The sequence below is a fragment of the Marmota flaviventris genome, chromosome 12, assembly GCF_047511675.1.
Source record: "Marmota flaviventris isolate mMarFla1 chromosome 12, mMarFla1.hap1, whole genome shotgun sequence".
In the NCBI taxonomy this organism is placed as follows: domain Eukaryota; kingdom Metazoa; phylum Chordata; class Mammalia; order Rodentia; family Sciuridae; genus Marmota; species Marmota flaviventris.
Window position 1 is genome coordinate 8,555,135 of NC_092509.1, and position 10,090 is coordinate 8,565,224.

Here is a 10,090-nt window from a genome sequence, read left to right on the forward strand (position 1 = left end):
AGGATCTTGAGACTCACAAGTACCAGGGGAATTCACAAGTGGTTGGGGAGGATGGGCTGCACGAGGAGAATCATGATACAAAGGGAAGCTTAAGGGACACCTAGGCGAGCACTCTGGTGGGCACAAGCAAGGGGCCCCCAGTTCAGACCCAACAGGAAGAGACTCCACTCTGAGGAAGATGGTGGCGAATAGAGTTTGTAACCCCTATGTACCGCATCACTGCACACATGATTAGTGACATTGGAATGGCCAGAATCTATCTTGTTAGGAATTTCCAGCAAAATTGGGGTGCACTGAAACGTAGAGGAAGGATTTCAACACCCGAGGATCAGTTACTGTGGCTCAATCAAGAGTGAACCGTGTGCCCGGAGATTCAGGCTGATTGATCAGCGGCCTGACCCGCAGCTGAAGCCTGCAAAATTATGTGCCAGTAATACAGAGAAACAGTGCTACATATTCTGTGGGGTCCTGCCAACTGTGCCTTCACAGTGCTCCAGGCTGACTTCTGGGTTTGAGATGGGGGAGAGAAACAGTCAAGATCTGCCCTCCACACGGGACACCCCACCGAGGAAGCCAGCTGCCCCCATCTTGGAGAGCTGATGTCACTATCGCCAGTTTCTGACAGATCCGAACCCATCTCAGCAAGTTCAGCAATAGAACAGGTGTGTGACACTTAGCCCTTCTCCCATACAGCAGAGAAATTGCATAGAATCTCTCTCTGGCTTTCCAGGAGCGTGATTATCAGAGTGAGCATGAATAGAGGCATGGGGAAAGGTAAAGGCACCTGACCTCCAACTCCCCCCTCCCACCAGCGGCAAAAAGGAAACCTGTCTCACCATTTCTCGGAGGAGTGGCTTTCGGAGGGAATCAAAACAATAGAGGTCCAGTTCCTTGATGTGCTCCATATCCAGGAAGCTGCAGGCCCAGAGTGTAGCTTGAACTTTGGAGAGGTATCACACTGGGGAAGGCCTGTCTGGTTGGAGAAGCGAGGAGACTAGAGGCCAGGAATAAACGTAAGTGAACAGGATTGGAGAGACACCAAGTGGGGGAGGAAGGAGCAGCCTCATACGGATTGTTTCATACAGCCCGAGCGCAAAATCTTGGTCCAGAAGGCACAGCTCCACATAGTGTAAGCAAAGAAAATAGAAGACTAACAGTGCTTTTTTTTTTTAATAGTAATTTTTTATTTTACTTTATTTTATTTTTTTGTCATTTCTTCTTTTTCTTTTCCATTTTTTCTCTTTCTTTCTTCTCTCCCTCTCTCTTTCTTGATTTGCTTCCTTAACTTTTCCCTATCTTTCCTCCCAAGCATGACCACTCCGATTATGTGTAATTTACTAAATGCAAATATATGAATATTAAGAGACGGTCTATAGTCCACCTAAGCCCTTAACTACCCCCAAGTACTCCTGTCTACTCTCTTGTTAATATCCGCCTGCATTTGAGCAACCCCCCAAAGAAGCTGAGATATACTAAAGTCCATACACTCAAATCGCCCGGCCTTAACATAAAATCCTAAGTTCAAACCTCAATTCTCTATATGCCATCAAAATCTGTAGGCCTTTAATGTAACTAATGAATTTACCTTAAATCACAATTAAACCCAACACCTCTAAACATTGTCTCCCAACACAAAGGAGAGATATTGGAACTATACAAAACCAAAACAAATTTATAGGAGAAAACAGAAACACAGTAGTCAAACAGAGTTGGAAAGTAACGTGAGCACCATGAAAAAAACAAGGGAAAAAAGGAATACAAACAATACAGGATAACTTAAATTACAGGAGAACCTAGAGGCATCAGAAAAATGGACAGAGAAAGAACTCAAGGCATACCTGACTCAGATGGAATGGAATCTTAAAGAAGTCATTAGACAGCAAGTCCAAACAATGAAAGAATACTTTGAAAATTCATTACATAAGCAAATACAAGAAGCAAAAATGAACTCTACCAGAAGATAGAGATTTTAAAAAATCAAACAGTAATCCTAGAAATGCAGGAAACCATAAACCAAATCAAAAACTCAAATGAGAATATTACAAATAGACTAGATCAAATAGAAGTTAGAACATCAGATAATGAAGACAAAGATTATCAACTCGAAAAGACTATAGTCAACACATAAAGGCTGATAAGAAACCATGAGAAAAATATCAAAGAGATATGGGATGTCATAAGAAAACAAAACTTAAGAGTCATTGGGATAGAAGAAGGTATAGAGGTCCAAACTAAAGGAAAGAGCAACCTATTTAATGAAATAATCATAGAAAACTTTCCAGAAATGAAAGATGGAATGGACTGCCAAATTCTGGAAGCCTACAGGACCCCAAACATACAAAACCGTAATAGACAAACTCCAAGACACATTATTATAAAGATATGCAAAATACACAACAAGGAGAGAATATTAAAAGCTACAAGAGAAAGGAGGCAGATTACATTTAGGGGTAAACCAATTAGGTTAACAGCTGAGTTTTCATCACAGACGTTGAAAGCGAGAAGATCCTGGAAGAACATAATTCAAACGCTGAAAAATAATGGATTCCAACCAAGAATATTGTATCCAGCAAAATTAAGCTTCAGTTTTTTTTTTAATTGGTTGTTGAAAACATTACAAAGCTCTTGATATATCCTATTTCATACATTAGATTCAAATGGGTATTGAACTACCATTTTTACCCCAAATACAGATTGCAGAATCACATCAGTTACACATCCATATATTTACATGATACCATATTAGTGACTGTTGTATTCTGTTACCTTCCCTATCCTATATTATCCCCGTCCCCTCCCCTCCCATCTTCTCTCTCTACCCCATCTACTGTAATTCATTTCTCTCCTAGTTTTTTTTCCCATTCCCCTCACAACCTCTTATATGTAATTTTGTATAACAATGAGTGTCTCCTTCCATTTCCACGCAATTTCCCTTTTCTCTCCCTTTCCCTCCCACCTCTCATCCCTGTTTAATGTTAATCTTCTCCTCCTGCTCTTCCTCCCTGTTCTGTTCTTAGTTGCTCTCATTATATCAAAGAAGACATTTGGCATTTGTTTTTTTTAGGGATTGGCTAGCTTCACTTAGCATAATCTGCTCTAATGCCATCCACTTCCCTGCATATGCCATGATTTTGTCATTTTTTAGTGCTGAGTAATACTCCATTGTGTATACATGCCACATTTTTTTGTATCCATTCATCTATTGGAAGGGCATCTGTGTTGGTTCCAAAGTCTAGCTATTGTGAATTGTGCTGCTATGAACATCGATGTGGCAGTATCCCTGTAGTAAGCTCTTTTAAGATGTTCAGGGAATAGTCCGAGAAGGGCAATAGCTGGGTCAAATGGTGGTTCCAACCCCAGCTTTCCCAGGAATCTCCATACTGCTATCCAAATTGGCCGCACCAATTTGCAGTCCCACCAGCAATGTATAAGAGTACCGTCTTCCCCAAATCCTCGCCAGCATTTATTGTTGTTTGACTTCTTAATAGGACACCCATAGCACAAGAGTTAAAATCAAGAATAAACAAATGGGACTTACTCAAACTAAAAAGTTTTTTTCTCAGCAAGAGAAACAATAAGAGAGGTAAATAGGGAGCCCACATCCTGGGAACAAATTTTTACTCCTCACACTTCAGACAGAGCCCTAATATCCAGAGTATACAAAGAACTCAAAAAATTAAACAATAAGAGAACAAACAACCCAATAAATAAATATGCCAAGGACCTGAACAGACACTTCTCAGAGGAGGACATACAATCAATCAAGAAGTACATGAAAAAATGCTCACCATGTCTAGCAGTCAGAGAAGTGCAAATCAAAACCACCCTAAGATACCATCTCACTACAGTAAGATTGGCAGTCATTATGAAGTCAAACAACAACCAGTACTGGTGAGGATGTGGGGAAAAGGGTACACTTGTACATTGTTGGTTGCACTGAAAATTGGTGCGGCCAATTTGGAAAGCAGTATGGAGATTCCTGGGAAAGCTGGGGATGGAACCACCATTTGACCCAGCTATTTCCCTTCTTGAACTATTCCCTGAAGACATTAAAAGAGCGTACTATAGGGATACTGCCACATCAATGTTCAAAGCAGCACAATTCCCAATAGCTAGACTTTGGAACCATCCTAGATGCCCTTCAATAGATGAATGTATACAAAAAATGTGGCATTTATTCACAATGGAGTATTACTCAGCACTAAAAAATGACAAAATCATGGTATATGGAGGGAAATGAATGGCATTAGAGGAGATTATGCTAAGTGAAGCTAGCAAATCCCTAAAAAACAAATGCCAAATGTCTTCTTTGATATAATGAGAGCAACTAAGAACAGAGCAGGGAGGAAGAGTATGAGAAAAAGATTAACATTAAACAGGGATGAGAGGTGGGAGGGAAAGGGAGAGAGAAGGGAAATTACATGGAAACAGAAGGAGACCCTCATTGTTATACGAAATTACATGTAAGAGGATGTGAGGGGAAAGGGAAGAAAAACAAAGAGAGAATGAATTACAGTAGATGGGGTAGAGAGAGAAGATGGGAGGGGAGTGGAGGTGGGATAGTAGAGGGTAGAAAATGTAGCAGAATACAACAGTCACTAGTATGGCAATATGTAAAAATGTGGATGTGTAACCGATGTGATTCTGCAATCTGTATACAGGGTAAAAATGGGAGTTCATAACCCATTTGAATCAAATGTATGAAATATGATATGTTAAGAGCTTTGTAATGTTTTGAACAACCAATAATAATAAATAAATAAATAAATAAATAAATAAATAAATAAAAAGACTCCACGCTATGTGAAGTGACATGAGGAAAGTGATCAGGGGCTCAAGGGAGCGCACAAGCCTGGGGACAGGAGCACCAAGTGTCTGGGTTAGGGAAGATTGGGATGGGGTAGGGGCAGCATGCAAGGCCAGAGGGCAAGGGAGTGAAGGAAGGGGATCTCTCAGGGCTGGTTTGGAGAAAGTCACATATTAACTGTCAGGCCTCAAGTTTCAGGTGGTGAAAAAGATGCAGCTGAGGTCAGGAATGTGTTTCCCATAGAAAACTTTCAAGGTGTAGAGACCAGCCAATTCAGCTCCTCAGACCCAGGTGAGTAGATCCTCAGAGAGGGACCTGGACCAAACAAGGAGCAAAAGAGGGCACTGTGAGGGGATACCTGGCATGTGGAGGTTGGAGTTGGTGTCAGTAATCAGCCAGGACCCATTCAAGGAGACCAGGCTAGAAAAAAGCAGGGGTAGCAGAGGGTTCGGGCAGTGCCAGGATACCACAACATGAGGGGATCAGAGGGGAGGCACAGGAGGGGTCTGGCAAAAGGCGCCTGAAACCAAATGACAGGGACAGTGTCCTCAAAAAGTTCGGGCAAGGGCTCAAGCAAGGAGCTGGGCTCAAGAATGGAGAGCCAAGTGCTAGCACCTGGGCCTGGATGAATGAAAAGGAACATGGTTGGGGATGCAGCAGGATGGTAGTAAGTGGGATGGGTGGAAAAGAGAGAAAATGCGCAAGTCCACTGCAGGGTATCAGCTGTGGGAGCAGGGCAAGGGATGAGGGAGTCTAAAGGGCCCAAGCAAGGGGCAGGGCTATGTTTTCTCAAAAGGAGCCTGCAGGACCAAGAGGCAAGGTCAAGTACCCTGACACTGGAGATCATCCAGGGAAGAGCATTAGGAACCCAGGACTGGGAGAAACAGAAACAACAGGAGGGCCGAAGGAGGGCACAGCCTGAAAGGTCACAGGATGGGTTGGGGGTGGGGTGGGGCTCAGGAACCCAGCAAGGAGCCCAAGCAAGGGACCTAGAAGAGGGCCCAGTCCAGGGGAGAGCAGAGAAGGCCAGGGCCAGGAATACAGGGCTGCACTGGGGTACTGCAGTACAGGGAAGGCAAGGGGAGCAGAGAAGCAGCCCTAGTTAGGGGCACTTAGACAATGCCCAGAAAAGCAGTGAACAAGGAGGGACAGCAGAAGCTCAAGCGAGGAGCCAGGACAAGGAGCTGAGAACCAAGGTCCAGGGATTGGGCAGGGGGCCCAGGACAGTGGTCAAGATTTGTGAGTGAAGGCAGAGGTTCCAGCAGGGGGTAGTCAGGCTCCATACCCAGGGCTACCTCCAGGTTTCAGGATTCCTAGTGCCAGACAATGCAACCAGGGAGAACAACGGTCCAGGCGAGGGGCAGGGCATTGTTTCCCATAATGAACCCTGGATTAGATGAGAATCTATGGCAATGGTCTTTGCAAAGGAGGCCAGGGAAAGGAAATGGGACAGAAGGAGGGCAATGGGAGGGCAGGGAGGGGTTCGAGGTTGGTGCTCTGAGAAGCAAGATCCAGGACACAAGCCAGGCACCCAGAAAGGGTCCCACCTGATCAGTGGTGATGAGGGAACCAAGGAACAGGAAACCCACGAGGGCCAGAAAAAAAGCACGAGGGGAAAATCAGGATGGGGCTGCGTGAAAATCCAGGAGAAGCCAAGGGGCACTAAAGGGGAGCTAACTGGCGGGCATAAGCAAGGGGCCCCCAGGTCAGACCCAATACGAAGTGTCTCCTTGCTTTGCCAAGGGCCATGAGGAATGTGGTCAGGGGCTCAGTCGAATGCCCAAGCCCAGGGATTGGAGCACAAATGGTCAGGATTAGGGTGACCTGGGTTGTGGTAGGGGCAGCATGCAAGGATAGAGGGCAGGGAAGGAAAGTGATGGGATCACACAGGGCTGGGTTGAAGCAAGTCCATGTTAACTGACAGGCATCAAGTTTCAGGCAGTGAAGGGGACTCAGGTGAGTGGCAGAGCTGTATTTCCCGTAGGGAGCATTCAGGGTGCAGAGACCAGTCAATACCACTCCTCTGCCCCAGGTAAGTAGATCCTCAGAGTGGGAACTGGACTAAAGAAGGGGCAAGAGAGGGTACTATGAGGAGATACCTGGTGTGCAGAGGTGGGGAGTGTCGGGCTGTTAGACCCATTCTTGCAGCATAGGCTAGGAAGAATCGGGGGGAGCAATGGTTCTGGGAAGTGCCAGGTTAGGACAGCATGAGAGGATCAGAGGGGAAGCACAGGAGGTGTCTGAGAAAAGGGGCCTGAAACCAAGGGACAGGAAAAGGGTCCTCGAGAAGGGCAGCCAGGGGCTCAAGCAAGGAGCCGGGCCCAGTAATGAAGAACCAAGTGCTAGCACCTGGGCCTGTTTCATGAAAAGAAAACATGGTTAGGCAGGGGCAGAAGGAGAGAACAGGGAGCTGGTGGCACAGGGGGAGGAGGGCTCAAGGCCCAGGTCCACTTCAGAGTGTCAGGGTTTGGGAGTATGTCCCGGGGTGAGGGAGTTGAATGTGCCCAGGCCAGAGGCAGGGCTGTTTTCCAAAAGGGAACCCGCAGGGCCAAGAGGCCAGGTCAAGTTCCCTGGATCGGGTGAGCATGCTAGAAAGGATATGAGGAGCTGTCTTGGCAGAGACAGAAACAACAGAAGGGCCAAAGGCGGGCACAGCCTGAAGGGCCTCAGGACACATGTGGGTGGAGTGGCGGCCAGGACCCCAGCAAGGAGGCCAGGCAAGGGACCTAGAGGAGGGCTCAGGCAAGTGGAGAGCAGAGAATGCCAGGTCAGGAAGGCAGGGCTGCACTAGTATACTGCAGTACAGGAAAGCAAAGGGATGCAGGGAAGTGGCCCCAGCGAGGGGCTCTCAAACAATGCCCAGGGACTGGGTCCTTGAGAAGGGCAGACAGGTGCTGAAGAATGTAGCGGGGCCCAGTGATGGAGAACCAAGTGCTAGCAACTGGGCCTAGCAGGACATGGTAGTCTGTTGTTCCGCTTATACATCTGAAGCCTGGGTAGATTGGACTGGCTCCTCTAGGTGAGAGACCCCTCACACCTTGATGTCCAGGCTAGGTTGTATTCTGCCTCAGCCCATGTAGAGGGGACTCACCCCTGCAGTCATGACATCCCTTCCACCTGGGTGCCCAGTGTGTGTGCTGGAGGCTCATGTACAGCTGCAGCCAGGGTAGTAGGGACATGCCACTCCAGGTGGGATAACCCTTTCACCTGTGTCAAGGGGATCTCGTATCTAGGCAGCCAGAGTGGCAGGGACTGCCCTTCTAGGCAAGAAACCTCTCATACTTGGGTGCCTTGGGGGGCTCTTATACCACTGGGTTAGGGTAGTAGGGACTCGCCCCACCAGGCAAGAGGCCCTTCCCACCTGGGTGTCACTGGAGCTCCTATACCACTGCAGCCAGGTTAGAGGGGACTCTAACCACCAGTCAGGAAACCCCTCCGATCTGGGTGACTGGGGGAGCTCCTATATCTCCCAGCCAGGGTTGAGGGGACTCGCTCCTCCAGTTGGGAGAAGCCTCCCACTTGGGTGTCCTGGGAGTTCTTATATGGCAACAGCTAAAGTAGAGGGGACTCGCCCCTCCAGGTGGGAGACCCCTCCCACCTGGGTGCTGGGGTCGTGTATAGCTTGTATACCACCAAAGCCAGGGTAGAGGGGACTTGCCCCTCTCGTCGGGAGACCCCACCCAACTGGGTTTCTGGGGAAGCTTGTATACCTGCACAACCAGGGTATCAGGGATTTCCTGCTCTAGCGAGAGACTCTTCTTACCAGGGTGTCAGGGGGAACTCTTATCCTGCAACAGCCCGGGTAGAGGGGATTCGCCCTTCCAGGCAGGGTACTTCTCCCTCCTGGGTGTTTGGGGGACCTCTTATACCGCCAAAGCTAGAGTAGAGGAAATGCACCCCTCTAGGCAGGAGACCTCTTTCACTTGGGTATCCAGGGGAGCTCCTATACTGACACAAGAAGGGTAGGGGAAACTCGACACTCCAGGCAGGAGACACCTCCCACCTGGGTTTCAGGTGGAGCTAGTATACTGGGCCAGCTAGGGTAGAGGGGACTCACCCTTTCAGGTTGGAGACCCTGCCCACCCAGGTGTGGGTGGAGGAGCTCATATATCACTGTAGCCAGGGTAGTGGGGACTCGCTCCTCCAGGCAATAGACACCTCCCACCTGGGAATGGGGGTAACTCCTATACCACCTTAGCAAGGGTGGATGGGACTTGCCCGTTCAGGTGGAAGACCCCTCCCACATGGGTATCTGGCAAGGGGGGATACTACACACTTGAAACCTGGGTAGCAGTTACCTTCCCCTCCAGGTGGGAGACCCCTCATACTGGGGGTAGGAGGGGGCTCTTATACTCCCAAAGCCAGAGTTGAGGGGACTTGACCCTTCAAGCGGGAGACCCTCCCACCTAGGTGTGGCGGGAGTGCCTATATCTCTGCAGCCAGAGTAGTGGAGACTCGCCCCTCCAGGCAGGAGACCCCTTCCACAAGGGTGTCACGGGGAACTTGTAGACCAACTTATGCAGGGTAGAGAGGGCTTGCCCTTCCAGGTGGGAGACCCCCTCCAACCTGGCTGTCATCTGGAGCTCATATACCAAACTAGCCATGGTAGAAAGTACTTGCCCCTCCTGGCGGGAAACTTCTCCCACCAAGGTGTCAGTGGGAGCTCTTATACAACCACAGCCAGGATACAGGACTTACATGGAGGAGACCCCTCCCACGTGGGTGTCTGGGGCAGCTTGTATACCTCCACAACCAGGGTAGAGGGTACTCACTGCTCCAGTTGGGAGACCCTTCCCGTCTGTGTGTCAGGGGGATATTGTATACCACCACAGCAAGGGTAGAGGGGACTTTCTCATCCAGGTGGGAGACCCCTCCCACATGGGAGTATGTGGGGGAGGTCCTATACAGCCACAGCCAGGGTAGAGGGGACTCTCCCCTCCAGACAGGAACCTCTCCCACCTGGGTTTCAGGGGGAGCTATTATACTAATTCACACAGGATAGAGGAGACTTGCCCCTCCAAGAGGGATAGCCCTTCCACCTGCGTGTCCTGGGGAGCTCCTATACTGCTGGAGCCAGGGTAGAGGGGAGTCTCTCCTCTAGGCGAAAGAACTCTCCCACCTGGGTGTCAAATTGAGCTCCTATATCTCTGCATCCAAGAAAGAGGGGACTCACCCCTCCAATCATGGGACCCCTCCAACCTGGGTGTCCGGGGAGCTTGATTTTTGCAGCAGCCACGGTAGAGGGGACTCACCCCTACATGCTGGAGACACCTTTCACCTGGG